The sequence below is a fragment of the Pinus tabuliformis genome, chromosome 7 (assembly GCF_031772625.1).
Source record: "Pinus tabuliformis cultivar Carrire ecotype Pingquan chromosome 7, CPIR1, whole genome shotgun sequence".
Classification (NCBI taxonomy): domain Eukaryota; kingdom Viridiplantae; phylum Streptophyta; class Pinopsida; order Pinales; family Pinaceae; genus Pinus; species Pinus tabuliformis.
Genome location: NC_142293.1, coordinates 1930365066 through 1930383657, shown reverse-complemented (window position 1 = coordinate 1930383657; position 18592 = coordinate 1930365066).

Sequence of the window (18592 nt, the reverse complement as noted above, 5' to 3'; positions counted from 1 at the left end):
AAGGATAAATGAGATTATGATAGTACTGTACCCAAAATTGTGTTGGGTATGGGTCTTGCATGCCATCAATTCTGCCTTCAATTGGCGAAGGACCACTTCACACCAGTTGAACATCTGGGGCTGGACACAGTCTATGGCAAGCAACGGTTTAGCCTTTGTTGCTACGTGGGGACTTTTTGACCCTGCAAAATGTACAATCAACCATAAAACTTCCCTCATAGACTGAGATTGAATCCTCTCTATCAGGACTCTGTTGTTGAATAATCTAGTCCCAGGAATGCAGTATATATCTACCAACTCTGATGTAGATCGTTGATCTGACCTACCACCAGTAAGGTTTGCATGTGCCCCATGGCACAACAAACCTGTCAAAAAGTAAATATCATCCCGGTCCATTTCCAGCTCTTGATCTCCAATCCTGAACACTTGCTCGTGTTCATCCCAACAATGTATGATCCATCTCAGTAGCTCCTCCTGTCCTTTCATCAGCTCTAGCTATGCATACCTCAACAAACCACAGCGGCAATGCAAGTATGCAAGCTGGATCATTTCGCATCAACAATTCCTCATTGTCATGGGCCCGTTCTCTCCATAGGTGAGTCATTTCAGCTCAAAACCTGCACAAAATAACCCTTCAATCAGTTAAAATGGGGCAAAATCACTTAAGGAATCTATGCATGATGATTTCAAATGTGCCCTACTACCTTAATGCCCCTAGTAGTGCTACACAGGGAGGATTAATGTCCTCTCATGGCTCGTACGGAGCATTTAACGCTCCCTACTGGCCTGCTGGAGGGCGTTAGTATGCAAAAATGGATCTAGGGCACCTCAGAAATATCCACCCACAAAATTGATTAAAAAAGGGTTTAATAAAGCATAGAGCAAGGTTTTAGCTCTCACCTGGCACTGACGACACGTCGAATGGTTGCCCGGATCTCCTGCAATGGTCCGCGGAAAATCTGCTCCTCTTTAGCTCCAACTAGCTCTCACAAACTTCAAACTAGTGAAAATGATGCATGTGAAATCTCAAAGCATTTATTTATATAACTATGAGAGACATGATTTCTTGAAAATCATTAAAGAGGAATAGTCCATTCTACATGGTTTTTTTATCATGCATGAACCTAGTGTTACACTAAAAAATGTCACCATGACTATTTACAGTTAGTATGGCTCTATCAACAGTCATGCTATCCTCCTGGGCAAGTCTTATGCCTCTGCTCTCCATGTCAAAACTCCAAAAAGAGAGAAAGTCTTTATAAATGTATTTATCTCTGGGTACGCAGGTTCTCTCAACCTTACCTGCGGATACGCACCTAATGTTCACAAAAGCTGCGTACTTGTACGCTCTGTATGTAAAGGGGCAGGTGCGTACCCCTATAAAGGTCAAAATGCGCAAGTTTCATCTTTAAAAAGTTACTTGTGGTCATTTCTAGAGCATTCTAGAAGGTTGTTCAACGTGTATTGAGCGCCTCCAGATGGTTCATGTACCCCTACCAAAGAGGAACTTATCCCATCAATAAGGGAGCTATCCCATCCAAAGAGGGGATTATCCCATTGATGGTGGACTTGAATAACTTCCTCTAGAGCACTATAAATACAGGCATTGGGCCAGAAGGAGGGGAGGTTGAAAGCTAAACATTTCTAAGGGTAGATGCTGTTGGAATTAGGACTCCCATTTAGAAGCTTGTGAGGAGAGATTGCCATCTTTGCTTGTTCTATTTGGAAGTGGGTGAGCTTTGTCAAAGAAAAGGAGAACTCTTGATGGACCCTGGGAGGGACTTGCACAACACCAAGGCTCAGGTTGTAATTGTTCCTTTTGTTTCCTATTAATGCAAATGAGTCCATTCTTCTCAATAACTTGTTATTTATGAGTTGTTTCATGTACTCCTTGGTCTATGTGTTAAATATGTTTTATTTTATGAGATTATCAAGTGCTATTTAATTGTTTGATTGTTAGTGAATGCAGGTTTCGAAGGGAAGGAGGAGCTCATCCGGATCAGCGAGGCTGGACTACTGCAACAGCGTTGGATTACAGGTAGGATCTAAACACTTGATTTCTTATATAGTAAATGCATGTTTAGAGAAGGATTGCTCTTATTTGTCTTGTTTGTCACTAGAGAGTCTTAGGCTCCTAGGGAGGTTGGTTGTGTCCGCACTATCGACTCTTTCTGCCTGACAAAATGGCGACTCTGCTGGGGAATCCATTGATGTGAAAGTCTTTTCCTTTGTATGCAAATTTGGTCTGAGAAAAGTCATTTATTTTCTGATTTTTGGCTCTGTGACTTTGTATTTGGGTGGGTTAGCTTAGGGTTAGATTGAATTTAGTTTTTATTGGATTTTTCAGTAGTACGCACCCTCTGAGTATTGCACAGTGCGTACTTGTACGCACTGTTTCTGTGTGCACAGAGCGGGCCTGCACCTGTCTTAACGGGTTGCCTGTGTACCCTGCTAAAAATTAAGAAAATTCCATTTTTTACATTTTTCCTCTTAGATTTTGCTTTTTCTTAGGTTTTACTTCCCAGATCCATTAGTCTCTTGTCAAAGATTTTCACCTGAACTTGTTTCGATAGCATTGAGTGTTTTAGTGGATTTCATAGAAGTTTAAGCCCTAGGGTTTGATTTTTGAGTAGGTCTTGTAGTGACTTTGGCGGTAGAAGTTGTCAAGCCTTAGATCTCTCTGGTTTTGTCAGCCTTCTTAGAAGTCGGACCTGTCATAAAGTCTACCTATGAGAGCAACTTACCTTTGAGTGGTCTCTTTGGAAAATTTCGAAGTGCTTGTTGATTGAGTATTAAATTCCATTTTACAAAAAGAACAAAAAGATTTGAGTTTTGTTTTGACTGGTCTTTTGATTCTGCATTAGCTGGTCCTTGGCTTGATTGTGGTCAAGAAAAACAACCTAGAATCATCTTTGTAGGCTTTTGCCTCGTTAGGTTTGCTTAGAATAAATTTCTTTTTGATTTGCTTGTGAGTCAAGTTTTCATAGATTTTATAACTTTTGAGGTTGATTTTCGTTAAAATAGATTTATATGCTTTATTAAATGAGAGAAAATACAAAAACATCTCCTTTGAAAAGTTTTGTTTCAAGTAGCTTTGAGGGGTTTTGAAAGAAAAAGAGTTTTTCATGCACATAAGGAGTGGTCATGTTTGTATGCTTGAAAAGATAAAGAGAATTGTTTCTTTGATTGTCTTTACTAAGAAAGTTGTTTTCTATAAAATTTGCATTTCTCAACTCTCTTAGTTAGGAATTTCATTGAAAGGGAAAAGTAGCGTAAATCATCTTAGGTGCATCTTTGTAGTGGTTTGAGTCGAGTCTACACACCATTGGTTTCATTTCCGCTACCTTTTGTATTTAAGAAAAACCATAAAATTAACGCTTAAAGTAAAATTAACGTAGTAACTTTTATTTACTAGGGCTCTGAAACACCAATTTAGATCAGGCTAGTGTCTTGGAGTAGGAGAGTAATTAACTCTCCAAGACAACAAAACCAAACAAGTAGCTTATCTTGTGATAGAATAAATCCAATTTTCTCATTTGTACTCTGGGAAAGCTCCTCTTAAAGGAGAAGCACGAGCTCGTGTCCGAACCAGTGAGGGGATCAATCCTCCCTCGTTGGGAACGATGCCAGACACGCACGTATTACAAATGGTAAACCTCGGATTAACCATTGTCGAGGAGCCAGGGGTCACTTGTCGGTAACCTTGGATTATTGTCAAGGAACCAACAAGGGGATTGAGCTTGATACTCTGCCCTTGCGTGCTGTCGGAGTGTAGACTGTTCCCCCAGGTGCATTTGTTGCGGTTGGTAACCTTAGTGACCATTATCTTTAGGATTCTACCGAGGTGATGGTGGAGGGAAGATCCCACTGTACCTAGAGCAGACATCGGCTAGACTCACTTGGATTTTCCGAGGGGTTCACTTCACTCGAGACGGTTAAAGTGGAGGAACTTGTGCCGGTCTATTCATTAAGCAGGTTGCCGGGGTAACTGTTCCACCCGCCACTTCTGTACTGAATCTGGTGATGTTGGGTTTCATCTCCAACTAGCGTTTTCGGTCTGGAAGGCTACTGTTTGTGCTTGGTTTGACGCCCTAGATTCTTTAGGCGTGTGATTCAAATTTGTTTGGTTCTTTAGAGACTTTAGGTGGTTTGATTTGAGATTTTACTTTGATTTCGTGTGTAGTAGTTAAAAGTTTTTAGCTGTGGCGGAATTACCGAGACAGTCCCGTAGAATTCGGGGCCAGTCTCCTGAAGTTGTTTCTGTGGCCGAATTGTTGAGAAGATCCCGTAGACTTCGGGGTGAGCCTCCTCGAGACGACCCCAGTAATATAGAAGGTTTGAAGGTCCTTGTAACTCCTCCTAGTGGCAGTAGAGTAGGTTCACCTGAAGAAGGAGAATCTTCCTTGGTAGTCCATCCAGATTACCAAAGTCTAGAGACAGGTTATAATCCTGAAGCTGTTACAGTTTCTGAGCTTGCTGGTAGTTTTTCGTCTACTAGTGATATAGGCGAAGAACCTGAAATATCTGAACCTGTTACTCCGACTTCTAGTGTTCCAGATTCACCAAGAGTAGAACGAGTTATCACCGAAAATCTTCCTACTGGTTTGATTGCTATTGAAGAACTTGCTCCAGAGGAAGAAATAGGCGTCTCTAACCTTGAAGATCAACTTACTATTGACCTCAGGGAGCGTGAATCTATCTTTTACAGTCCTCCTAGAAGTACCACTTGGTACCTTTCGTTAACCAATTATTTAGACAACTCAGGGGTAGGTTTTTCTACACCTCGTACTCCTTTTCCACCTGGAGGTATTTATACTCCTGTAAATATGTCTGGTCAGTCGTCCGTGTTTACTCAAACTCCTGAATCTTTCTTACACGGCGGTCCTTCTGTTCCCACCGGGTATCAATCACTTTCTGGTACCTTTGCGGGGGCATCTCCTCAACCCATTGATCATGGGTTATCAGCTGGAAACAATGGTAATATACCATTGGGTGTAGGAGACATTTACATGATGTCAGGTTCAGTTCCCATTTCCCAACCTCAAGGTGGCCAATTACCGCTTGGGGGGCAGCCTCAGTTAACGCCTGGGGGGCAACCTCAAGGTACACAAATCGTGTCTGGGGGGCAACCTCAAGGTCAGTATGTACCTATGGTGCAATACATGCCTCAAGGTCAACCCCAGCCTCAATATGTACCCCAGGGTCAACCTCAGTATCAATATTTACCTCAAGGGTATCAACCCCAAGGGTATCAACCTCAAGGGTATCAACCTCAAGGTCAAGGTCAACCCCAGTATCCGTATTTACCTCAAGGTTATCAACCTCAAGGTCAATACTCGAGTCAAGGTTATCAACCACCTCAAGGGTCAGTCATATGTTCAAGGTATGGGAACTGCACCTTTCAATTATCAATCCTATCCTCAATCCGGTTATGGATCTCAGTATCCTCAACCTGTTACGGGTCAATACCCCGGAATGCTAGTGTGGGATCCATCACAGGGTCAACAGGTGTTGCAGCCAAGTATACAGTTGGTACCTCAAGCTGGACAACCCGTAGTTTCTGGTCCACCCTAGCAACCGCAACCTGTCCAGTCAAATGTTCAAACTTCTGTAACTTCGGTAGTTACTCAGCCGCCAATTGCACCTAGTACTCCATCTCAAAGGGCTGCTGCAACTACCGCTACATCTGCCACACTTACTTCTGGAGTATCGACAGCTCCGATTTCTACTGTCTCTGCAACCACTCCTCAGACATCTTTACCGTTGTCTGGATCTACGATTCAAACCACGGTCCAGATGCCTACAGGTCAGCCTAGTATAAGTACGGTTGTCACTAATCAACCTCAATTTGTTCAACAACCGTACCAGGGACAGTACCAACATGGGCAAGTTGTCCAACAGCCGGTTTACCAGTATCAACCGTATCCTGGGTACACTTATCAACAACCTCAACAACCCCAGTACGGTCCGGTTAATCCTGGTTTTCCAGGAGGATATAATATCCCTAATGTGACCCCTGTTCCTAGTTATCCTAGATATCCTCCTCCTGGGACTAGTCTTGTGACCCAGAGTTTTAGAGATCCTAACCGGCAATTACCGTTTATCGCAACTTTGGATTTACCAGACTTGACGCGCCTAACGAATGATCCAATTCAATATCTTCAGTTCTGGCCGCCAATGCCAAATAAGTTGCCCAGTGATATACCCAAGTTCGAAGGTAAGTCTGGAGAGGATCCGTCCAATCATGTGATGACTTACCACCTCTGGTGTGCTTCAAATTCTATCTCGGATGATTCGATCCGCTTACGTCTTTTCCAGCGTACACTCATTGGTCTTGTGGCCAAGTGGTACATTGAGTTGCCACGGGCCTCTTTTTACAATTTTAGCCAGTTAGCTACCTCGTTCTTAACTCACTTTCAGTTGCCAGTTAGATACGATAACGGCATGGAGTTATTAACTTCACTAAAACAATCGACGTCCACGTATATTTCTGATCACATTCATGAGTGGAGACGTCGCAGAAGGTTAGTGAAAGTTTTTATTCTAGACCAAATCTTAGCTGAATGGTTTGTTAAATCATTATTACTGAAGATTACTGAAGATGTAGCTAAGGCCGGGGTAGTTACTGAGGAGCAAGTCATTGCTCAAGCGCAGTACCTTGACTTAGTTTATACTCAGTCGGGTACGTTACACGAGAAGATTCCAGATCTTCTAAAATCGAATCAAATCGCTGCTGCTCCTTCGCGATCTCATGCCGCTGATGGTATGATTGGCATCTTGAATACAAATAGAAAAAAGAAATCTTCCAAGGCTTCTACTACTCCTATAATCACTTTGCCCGATTCCCTGACAGGAGAGTCTTCTCCTGAACTTTCCGCCGATATTCACGCTGTAGAGTCATCTACGGCCAAATCAAAAAATGGTGGAAAGAAGAAAGGAAAGAAGAAGGCTAAAGCAGACAAGGCTCCGAAGGAGAAAACGGAAAAGTCGAAAACCAATGACGAAAAGCGCAAACCTCGATATCCTTGTCTTATTTGTGAAGAGGATCATTTTACAAGAGATTGCCCTCATCGGGCCGAGGTTGTGAAAATAGTCAAAGGTTCTCCCACTCCTGCTGTGTTAAAAGATCCATTTCCAAAGCAGGAGAGTAAGATGATAGGTTCTTCCTCGACTGCCAGTGAAGAACCCATTTTGATGATGTCTCATGTGAGGATTGCGACTCGATCGCAAGATTATGGTAGTAAGAATCCTGTTGATGGTAAGGAAGCAGAATCTTCTCATTCTAATCCATCAACCTCAGCTCCTGGTTCCGATCCACTACAGATCGAAAAACCTAACCCGGACTTAGTAATCAAACCGCCCGCCAAGGGTGTACTTCGAAGGTCTGCTTTCAATCCACATGCGAGAGCAGCCCAGAATTACAACATTGTTGAGGACTTAGCTGTTTCACCCTCAGCAATGTCGGCTTTAGAAGTGCTGCAATCATGCCCAGCACAACGAAAATTACTTTTGTCGGCTATCAGAGCTGTTGATGTTCAGGACCCGAATCTGATAATCTTCGATCTAGAAAATAGTACACCGCGTCTACCCCATCAAATGGCTTTCCAAATTCCAGTGATAGTCAAAAACAGGCCTATTCATCGGACTGTGATTGATGAGGGAGCTTCTACGTGTATTATGTCGATTCAATGTTGGAGATCGCTTGGTTCTCCTTCGTTGAACCAATCCCCGACCATCCTTAAGGCCTTTGATGGCCGTGGGTTTTGCCCGTTTGGTATTCTACAGGAATTGCCTATAGGGGTAGAAGGTAAAACCGTTAGTCTGGATGTGGAAGTGGTTGATGCCCCTCTAGACTACAACCTTCTTTTGGGTCGAAGTTGGTCATATGCTATGACAGCGGTCGTTTCATCGGTCTTCAGAGTAATAAAGTTTCCACATAACGGTAAGATCGTGACAATTGATCAGCTGACATACTTTTCATCCGACCCAGCCTCTTCAGAGAGTATCCAGCATGTCGGTAAGACGACAATCCCTTATAGGGACGTTGGCGTAGGTTTAGTTAAAGATTCCGGTTTACTGGGAACTTTTCCTTTCCCTCCAATCAACGCAGACCCTTCATTTGCATCAATTCATATGATTACATCAGACAACATTATTTATGATGATCCTTGGATTGTCCCATCTGAATCTGAGATAGACTCATTCGGTGATGCTATGCCTTTGAGTCCATATGAAATTGCTTATGAAGCCGTCATGTCTTTTACCGACTCGTGTTCAACCGAAATCGACCAAATGAATGTGGTCAGTGAAGAATCACTTTTCACATCAACCTTAGAACGGATAGCGTTTCCCGAAGTCGTGTCATCTGACAAGCAACTTCGCGAAATCCTAAGTGTAGACGATCTACCATGGGAAGATCTCCATCACAGATCTTCGTTTTTACCTAAGGATGATGCTTTTGAAAATGATTTTTCATCTATCTTTACCACTGAATATGTCAAAGATGCTCAGAATCCAACGAAACATTCTGATTCAGAGTTGAATTTAGGGAATATTTCTCGCACTATTCCCATTGATATTTCAGTGAAGCCCGGAATTGAGGAAAACATTCATATAGGTGCCTCATGTACAGAAGAAGAAATCCAAACTTACAAGGCCCTATTCCAAGAATTCCGCGATGTGTTTGCCTGGTCTTACGAGGAAATGCTGGGAATCGATCCTGCCATTGTTGTTCATGAAATAAAGACCTACCCGGACGCTAAACCCATCCGGCAACGGTTGCATCAGATTCACCCTCGGAAAGCGGCTGCAATTAAAGCAGAAGTTGAAAAGCTGTTGAAAGCAGGTTTCATTTATCCAATCCCGTTAATGGATTGGGTATCGAATATTGTTCTGGTCAACAAGAAACAAGGAACAATAAGAATCTGTATCGACTATAGGGATATAAATCGAGCTTGTCCAAAAGACAACTATCCTACGCCTTATATCGATCAAATTATTGATGATTGTGCCAGAAGTGAAATGTTTTCCTTCATGGATGGTTTTTCTGGCTATAATCAAATCAATATTCTACCTGCCGACCAACCAAAAACGGCATTCATTTGTCCATGGGGGACATTTGCTTATTGCAAATTACCTTTTGGACTTAAGAATGCCGGGGCCACTTTTCAACGGGCAATGTCTTACGCATTTCATGACATCAAGCACATTGTGCAACCGTACCTCGATGATTTGCCTGCTCATTCTTTACATCGAGCTGATCACCTTGTCCACTTACGAGCAATCTTTATGAGGTGTCGGCATTATCGAATTCGGTTGAATCCCCACAAGTGTGTGTTCTGTATAGAGACGGGTCGATTGCTGGGATTTGTTGTTTCAAAAGCTGGCATTCGCGTCGATCCCTCGAAGGTCGAAGCTATCATCAAATTGCCTCCTCCTTCGAGTTTGCGCCAACTCCAAAGTTTGCAAGGGAAAGCAAACTTTTTACGCCGATTCATCCCAAATTACGCCGAGGTCACTAAAGGTTTTACACGGTTGTTGAAACAGAACGCTCAATTCTTTTGGGACGAGATTGCCCAACAATCTTTTGATGCACTTAAGCACGCGTTGACCCATGCACCGTTGTTGCATCCTCCCAACTACAACCAGGACTACTTCTTATACCTCGCAGCTTCGCATTCCACTATTGGAATGGTGTTAGTTCAAGAAGATGAATTCGGAGCGGAACATGTGATATATTATCTTAGTAGGACATTAAACCCCACTGAGCTAAAATATTCGCATGTGGAGAAATTGGCCCTGGCAGCCGTTCAAGCTGTCCAGCGTTTTCGTCACTACATTCTTCTCCGAAAAACTACAGTTATTTCGGATTGCAACCCTATGATTTACATTTTGACAAAACAATTGCTAGGGGGCAAGTACTCTAAATGGATCGTTATCCTGCAAGAGTTCGACTTGGAGTTTGAGAAGTCCAAGTCTAAGAAATCCTTAGTTTTTGCGGAATTGATGTGTGATTTCCCGCGTGCTGACACAGAAACTGTGGCAGAGGAGTCCATTGCGGACGAATCTTTGTTTCTTATCAGTACTTTAGATCCGTGGTACGGGGATATAATCATCTATCTCCAAACCCAAACCTTTCGGCCTGAAGCTTCAAAGTCGGAACGTCGAAAAATTCGGTTTCAATCCCAGCAATACAAGATTATTGGAGATACACTTTATCGCTGGGGGGCAGACTTAGTTTTTCGACGTTGTTTAACTCACGAAGAGGCTGAGAGGGTTTTGAATGATTGTCACTCTGGAGCATGTGGCGGTCATATGTCTGGGTATGCCACAGCTCAGAAGGTGTTGCGCGCTGGCTATTTCTGGCCGTCGATGTTTAAAGATTGTATCATTGCGGTCTGGAAGTGCCACAACTGTCAAGTGTTTGATCGCAAGATGCGCGCACCACCTGCTCCTCTCCACCCTATAATTGCCGTTGGTCCTTTCGCCAAATGGGGTATCGATTTTATTACTTGTAACCCTCACTCGGCCGGGGGGCATGCGTATATCATCCTTGCGGTTGATTATTTTACTAAATGGGCCGAGGCGATGCCTACATTCGACGCAAGCGGCAAAACAGCTGCAGTTTTCGTATTCAATCATATTATAACTAGGTTTGGTGTCCCACAAGCAATCATCACTGACCATGGGAGCCATTTTCGAAACATCATGATGACTGAGCTTACAAGCCAGCTTGGTTTGCGCCACGATAGCTCTACTCCTTATTATCCGCAAGCCAACGGTTTGGTTGAGTCTATCAACAAAGTTCTGGTTATCATGATCCGACGAACCATTGGTATTCATCGGTCGAATTGGCACAACATGTTATTTTCAGCGCTATGGGCATACCGAACCTCAGTGAAAACTTCAACAGGGTTCACTCCTTTCCAGCTAGTTTATGGCTTGGAAGCTGTGTTACCCATTGAATGCGAAATCCCATCACTTCAAATGGCTGTCGAATTACTCCCAGCTACTTCCGAAGAGGAGAAACGTTTATTATACTTAGCTCAATTAGATGAGACTCGACGTGACGCTGCATTGGCAATCGAGACTCACGCAAAGCGAATGAAAGCTCAGTATGATAGAAATGTGACCCCTCGAAGTTTTTCAGAGGGAGACCTAGTGCTATTATATGATCAAGCTAACGATAAGCTAGGTGCTGGAAAATTCGTTCCTATGTGGCATGGACCCTACATTGTAAAGCGAAAGCTAGCAAAAGGGGCCTATGAGCTGGTAGATTTTGATGGGGACTCTTTGGGTAAACCCAGAAATGGACTTTACCTTAAGAGGTATTATGCTTAAATGATGGGTATGGAGAATGTTAAGTTAGGTTAGGTTTTCTTTCTAGCTAGTATGTTTGTTAGTTTAGTTAGTGTGCTTAGCTTAAAAAGTGTGTTTTTCGTCGTTATTCTGGCTTATCTTGGTTTTACTCTTGATATTGCAGATGTCGACGCCTCTCCAAACATACATTGGATTTGCTGATGGTGCTTGTCGTAGTACACGGAATATCTCTTCCGCAGCTTGGGTTATCTATTCGCCCTCTGACGAGTTAGTTTCTATGCATGGGGTGAGCCTCGGTCAAATGACGAACAAAATTGCAGAATACAGTGCAGTGGTTGAATTATTGTTTGAATCTATTTCATTTGGAATTCGACGTTTGATAGTGAGGTTAGATTCTGAACTCGTTGTATTACAGCTTAATAGAGTATATGCCATTAGAAATCCTGTGTTATTAAGGTTGTTTTTGAGAGTGCGTCTCTTGGAACGTGAATTTGATTACATTGAATATCAGCATATTCCAAGGTCTTTAAATACATTAGCAGATGCAATTGCTTCTCGAATGTTGAAAAGACATTTACGATAATCATGCAAGTAAATTTAAAAACATTTCATCACATATGTTAAACAAAACGAGCTGGTAATAATGATATATATATAGATAGGAGTGTGTCAAAAAATATACATCGTCTTCGATCATAGGTTGAAAAACACCTTATGATCGGCAAAAATGATAAGTACAAAAAACCAAAAATGTCATATGTGTCTACAAAAGTGACTAGCCAATCACTGGTGGTGCTCTTTATACGAGACCACTGCCCGCGCTACCCTACACAAGAACCTCCTAAAAGGTCCTGGGACTGCGACCACATAGCGCTGAAGTCGAATGGGAATGTCATCTATGGTGGTCTCTGGTATATCCGCCGTCAGACGCTCTAGATCCTGTTCCAGCTCGGCTAAGGTCTCTGCGGCCGCATCCTGTGGGGCTGGTGCTGGTACAGCTGGTACTCTCCTCTCAAAAGCCCGGAGGTTAGCTAGACGCCGTGGACCTACATCTGCATTTTGAAAAATTTGTGCTGTCAGTTTGAGGCGATATATAAAAACAAAATACATAATTTGAAAACTCGTGAAAAATGAAATACCTCTGTCGTGAAAAATGAAATACCTCTGTCGTCCATTCTGGCATAAGGAAAGTCCTGAATAGCAAAGACCTGGCTCTCTAGCCAGTGAAAGTAACCATCAGGAAATCGAACAACTGTTGCGCCCTCATCAGGATGCCGGGCCATTACCGCAACCCATCTCGTCAACTTAGGCTCCCGAGGCGCCCCAAATGGAACTGTAAGATGCTGGGGGACCAGCATTGGAACTCTCTCTAGGGCAAAGCTGACAACTATAGGCCCATATCCAAAGGTCTTCAGTTTTCCTCTCTTTGCCCTGGTTAGTTGGCCCTTCAAATTAGCCAACACAGCATCGCACCAGTTGAAAATGGTGCCATGGAAACAGTCTATAGCCATCCGCATTTGGGACACGGTGGCTTGGTGCAAAGCGGCCGCGCCGCAAAGTCTGGTAACAGTAAAGGCTATCACCATAAGTTCAGGTCGGGATATGTACTTGATTTCTATCCCCTTCTCATGGTTTTGGTTGTTGCACCACTCTAGTCAGAGACTAGCAAGGGATTGGCCACCCGGCCTAGTCCCGAATAGAGAAAGTTGCTCGCCCCTGTTAGGCAAGCCAGTGAGAAAATATATATCGGAGGGCTCTATCTCGAGCTGGTGCTCTCCGATGTAGAAACATTGCTCCTGAATGTTCCACCTTTCGACCAGCCACTCAAGAAAAGGCACTTGGCCCCTCATGCCAGGTATGGCCCAGTATTTGTACAGTCCGCATGCTTTTAATGCATCAATGGATGGTTGATGACCTATCGCAGCCAAATCAACATCCTTGTGCTCTCTTTCATGCCAATCAAGCATGGTGTGCTCCCTGCACATCATAAAACATCAGTTAGAATCCATAAAATTTAAAAATTTTGGTCTATTTTGGAGGGCCGAGGGTTTCAATTTGTGTTTTGCGGGGTACGCACCCCGGCCTTTAGGGACAGAGCGCCCGGACGCAGGTTCCCTTAAGGCCGGGTGCGTACACCCCGTAATTTTCCCATTGGGAAAATATCGGGGTACGCAGGTCAGCAGTGCATGACCTGCATACCCCGAAGGGCGCATTTTGAAACCCCAATGCCCCCAAAAAATCAAATAAAAGCTTAAAACTGAATTCTAAACGGATGGAAAACAAGAGAGGGGTGTTGTAGAATACCTGGTGAAACGGCGTTCGATTCTGACGGTTGGATTCTCCGCAATCTCCACGGGAAGTTTCTTGTCAAAAGCCCTTTTCTCAACCTCAACAGTAAAATGGTAAAAATGACATGGTAAGAAGTCTTTTTATAGGTTTTTTGGATAAATAAATGCTAGATTTGTTTATCTTTCACCATGAAAGGACATTTTCAATGAATTTTTGCCCATCTTAAATAGGTATGAGTAATGTGTTGTTTCTGTGCAGGACAAAGGGACTTTAGGGTAAATTATCATTTTTCACGTCAGAGTCATCTTTTAAGCTCTTTTCTGACTCCTAAAACATGAAAAGATTGCCGAGCGTTTCTTTTACACTCGTTAAAACGGAATTAAAAGACGGTCCCCTTATAGCTCTTTTCTGACCGTAAAATCAGGAAAAGATTGCCGGGTTTTTGTCGTTTCAAACTCGATACGGAAATAAAACGACGTGTCTTTGATCGCTTTTTACTTTTCAGGTCAGAGACACTAATCATGAAAGTACTCCTTGGTCGTAAGATCAAGCGGTTCTCCCAAGTATTATTTTATACTTTTTCGGGCTTGGGGGACACAAATTTACGAAAAAGTTCAACCTGGAGTCTTCTTAAGTTTTTCAGACTCTCTAAAATTGAAAAACGCCGAGTTTCTCTTATACTGGGCTCATTAAAATTTCACAGTAAAGGACCTGTTCAATTACAAATAGGAACGAACCACTCCTTCCTAGGGTTCGAATCAAAACTAGGTTGGACTCATCCGAAGGATGAGCTTATAATCAAGCATATGTTATCCTCCTCAAGCTTGTTAAAAATAAAGAGGTACTTGCCAGAAATGGTGGGGGAAAAGAGAGAAGAATGAGCCTATTTGTTATCTTTTGTCTCAGAAGAAACTTTATTACCACTCTTGCACACGACACTTTTCATTCACCTGGGTTGGGAAATCCTTTACCTCACAGTTGATCAAACCACATTGAAAGTCTTCAGCCGGGTTCCGGGGATTAACTTTGAGTCGTTTATCACCAAGCCATCTGTTGTGTCGTTATGTGTTCAAGAGGTCTGCAAGCAAAACTTTCATCTGCAAAATACTTGTCATTCATTTGACCATCCCTGAGTTAGTCCTTACAGCAACATTTCTTCAACTTGAACAATGATTTCGTGTTGTGGGCTTGCCTGCAATGGGTCGCTTTCTATCAACATCAGCACATTATCTAGAGAGATGACTTAGAAATCGTCAGTACCTTGAAGTCTGCATGCATCAATGGCAGGTTTCTCGCCTTTGACGTCAGTTTACATCATTGACTTTCGATCGAAGGATTCCGTGAAATGTTCGACATCAACTCATTCATTCACATCTCATGGATTGTACTGGGTACTTTGAGAACCATTGACATTACTGGTGGTCTCTCTCACACTTGTTAACAGTTTACATCATCGACTGGTAATCAAGTGGTTTCTACCATGTTCAACATCAACTCATTTATTCGCATGGCTAGAATCGTACCAATTCGGAAAGTAGAAATGAAGACCCTGGATCTAATTTCCACCATCCAGGCTGCGAGGAGTTTTGTATTCATTATCTAAGTAGACTAATCATAAACAGATGGCTGCGCCCATACTGTGTCTACAAAAGTCTATGATTATGATGTACTGCAAGATCATTCCTGTATCAGAGTAGTCAGTCTGTTAGTTAAAGTTTTGATCTGAGTATGGGAATGCCTACCTCAGTGATGATATAATCTTATACATGTATTTTGTGTTGAAAATTGCAGGTTCTGACCAGGCTCTCCACGAGATAATCCTTGAAATGATAAAGCGCTTCACCCTTCCTAGATAATACAAAACCCTAATCTACTACAGGCTTCGCACTTTAGGGGGCAATCTGTTACACTAAAAAATGTCACCATGACTATTTACAGTTAGTATGGCTCTATCAATAGTCATGCTATCCTCCTGGGCAAGTCTTATGCCTCTGCTCTCCATGTCAAAACTCCAAAAAGAGAGAAAGTCTTTATAAATGTATTTATCTCTGGGTATGCAGGTTCTCTCAACCTTACCTGCGGATACGCACCTAATGTTCACAAAAGCTGCGTACTTGTACGCTCTGTATGTAAAGGGGCAGGTGCGCACCCCTGTAAAGGTAAAAATGCGCAAGTTTCATCTTTAAAAAGTTACTTGTGGTCATTTCTAGAGCATTCTAGAAGGTTGTTCGACGTGTATTGAGCGCCTCTAGATGGTTCATGTACCCCTACCAAAGAGGAACTTATCCCATCAATAAGGGAGCTATCCCATCCAAAGAGGGGATTATCCCATTGATGGTGGACCTGAATAACTTCCTCTAGAGCACTATAAATACAGGCATTGGGCCAGAAGGAGGGGAGGTTGAAAGCTAAACATTTCTAAGGGTAGATGCTGCTGGAATTAGGACTCCCATTTAGAAGCTTGTGAGGAGAGATTGCCATCTTTGCTTGTTCTATTTGGAAGTGGGTGAGCTTTGTCAAAGTAAAGGAGAACTCTTGATGGACCCTGGGAGGGACTTGCACAACACCAAGGCTCAGGTTGTAATTGTTCCTTTTGTTTCCTGTCAATGCAAATGAGTCCATTCTTCTCAATAACTTGTTATTTATGAGTTGTTTCATGTACTCCTTGGTCTATGTATTAAATATGTTTTATTTTATGAGATTATCAAGTGCTATTTAATCATGTGATTGTTAGTGAATGCAGGTTTTGAAGGGAAGGAGGAGCTCATCCGGATCAGCGAGGCTGGACTACTGCAACAGCGTTGGATTACAGGTAGGATCTAAACACTTGATTTCTTATATAGTAAATGCATGTTTAGAGAAGGATTGCTCTTATTTGTCTTGTTTATCACTAGAGAGTCTTAGGCTCCTAGGGAGGTTGGTTGTGTCCGCACTATCGACTCTTTCCGCCTGACACCTAGATAGTAGGAATTGCTGCCTTTTTACTGCTTTTGATGAAAGCACTTCAGGAATGACAAGCAGTAACAGCTACATGCAAGACTTTCAAGAGCACTGTTAGGGATATTTTATTGCTCTTTAAAAAATACAAACATCCCCGAGCTTTTGTCCTTGCGCTTGTTAAATCTATGCAACAATAAATAGAGTACTTTTGGAGACATTTTATCGCTCTTTAAAAACTCAATCAACTAGATAAAGCCCGTAGAGCTACTGATTTAGCACTCGTAGCTCATAAGGAGTGGGTACAAGCCAAATTTTCACAAGCGGTTAGGTTTTCTTCTTTCCAAGAGGGTGACTTCGTATCACTCTATCATCCAAAAGATAATCTCTTGGATGCATGCATGCTTCGACCCATTTGGCTAGGTCCCTATGTCATAACTAAAGTCCTCCCCTTAAGGGCATATGAACTACAAGATTGGGATGGAAATCCACTCACGAAGCCCACATACGAGCTCTATCTAAAAAAGTATTTTGCCTAGTGTCATGCTGGGTAGGTACTTTGTAATTTTATGTATTCATAAGTTTTGCACCCCTTTTTTTTTATGTGATTGGATTATTTTTGCTATTTAGTGGAGTACTTGTCTCATACATTCTTTTTGCAATGCAGATGTTGTCGTTGCCGCTTATATACGTAGGATACGTCGATGGTGCTAGTCATCACACACGGCACATTGCATCAGCTGCTTGGGTCATCTATACACCTGAGTTAGAACTATCTTTCTTCGGTGGGGTCTTTCTTGGTACTGCCACCAACAATATTGCTGAGTACGTGTCCGTCGTTTCACTTCTCACGGAAGCATCATCAAGGGGCATCTCCAATCTGGTGGTCAGGTTAGACTCCCAGCTAGTCGTTATGCAATTGAACAATCATTATCACATCCGTAATCCCACCTTGTTACGTAACTATCTAAGGGTACGCCTCTAGGAACTCCGATTTGACACAATCACATATGAGCATGTTCCTTGATAATTAAATACTATCACCGATTCATTAGCTAACTATGTATTAGATTGTCATTTGTCACATTTCTTATAATAAGCATGCATGAGAAGTAAAAACATTTACTAAAGTTAAAAATTTGTCACAAAAAACATTTTTGAAACACATTTACAGCACCAAAAAATACCAAAAAATATCTGTATATATATCTATATATATATATATATATATATATATATATATATATATATATATATATATATATATATCAAAATCCAGTTTTTTACATCAAAAATATTCCAAAACTTGGATGACTTAAGTACAAAATGGCTCAAAGCCCAGCTATAAACGCTCATATGGCTGCGCCAGAACACCTGCTAAAATGAGCCTATTACTCCAGAAAATCTAAAACAGCTCTAGCTACCCTCCGAAGAGGAATCAGAAACCGCTCTGGTACACCAATGGTGTGTCAATGCATATGAGTAGGAATCTCCCTCATAGGAAGCGGAGGGACACCCATAGTCAAACCCTCTAGGTTCCTCAGAACCTCGCGAAGATTTTTGGCATCACCCCCTCTAGCATGTAGTTGGCCGCCTCGTCACACATAGTGAGGTTGACCTGTAGGTCATACTAGTGCCACATCTGCGTTAAGCATAAAAGTTTCAAGTTAGTTCTTTTCTCATCGTTAAAAAACATTACATATACTTTCAAAAGTACAAAAATACTTAAGTAATATCGACATTATTCTCACCTTGAGGACCCCAGTTGGTCCTGGGTGGTAGCATCAAGTCTGTGTCGCCAGTGAAGTCCATGCATTCATAGGCATAGTCATCAACAATCACGATCTGGCTGCGAAGCCACTAGAAGAAGTCTTCGTTAAAAAAGTGCCGGAGTGGTCCTCCTGTTGTGCAAGGATCAAGTGATGACCAGTGACCCTGCCTCGGCTCCCTTAGATCAAAGGGACCTAAGCTCACCCGTGGGCACATGACAGGTACCCTCTCAAGGATAAATGAGACTATGATAGTATTGTACCCAAAATTGTGTTGG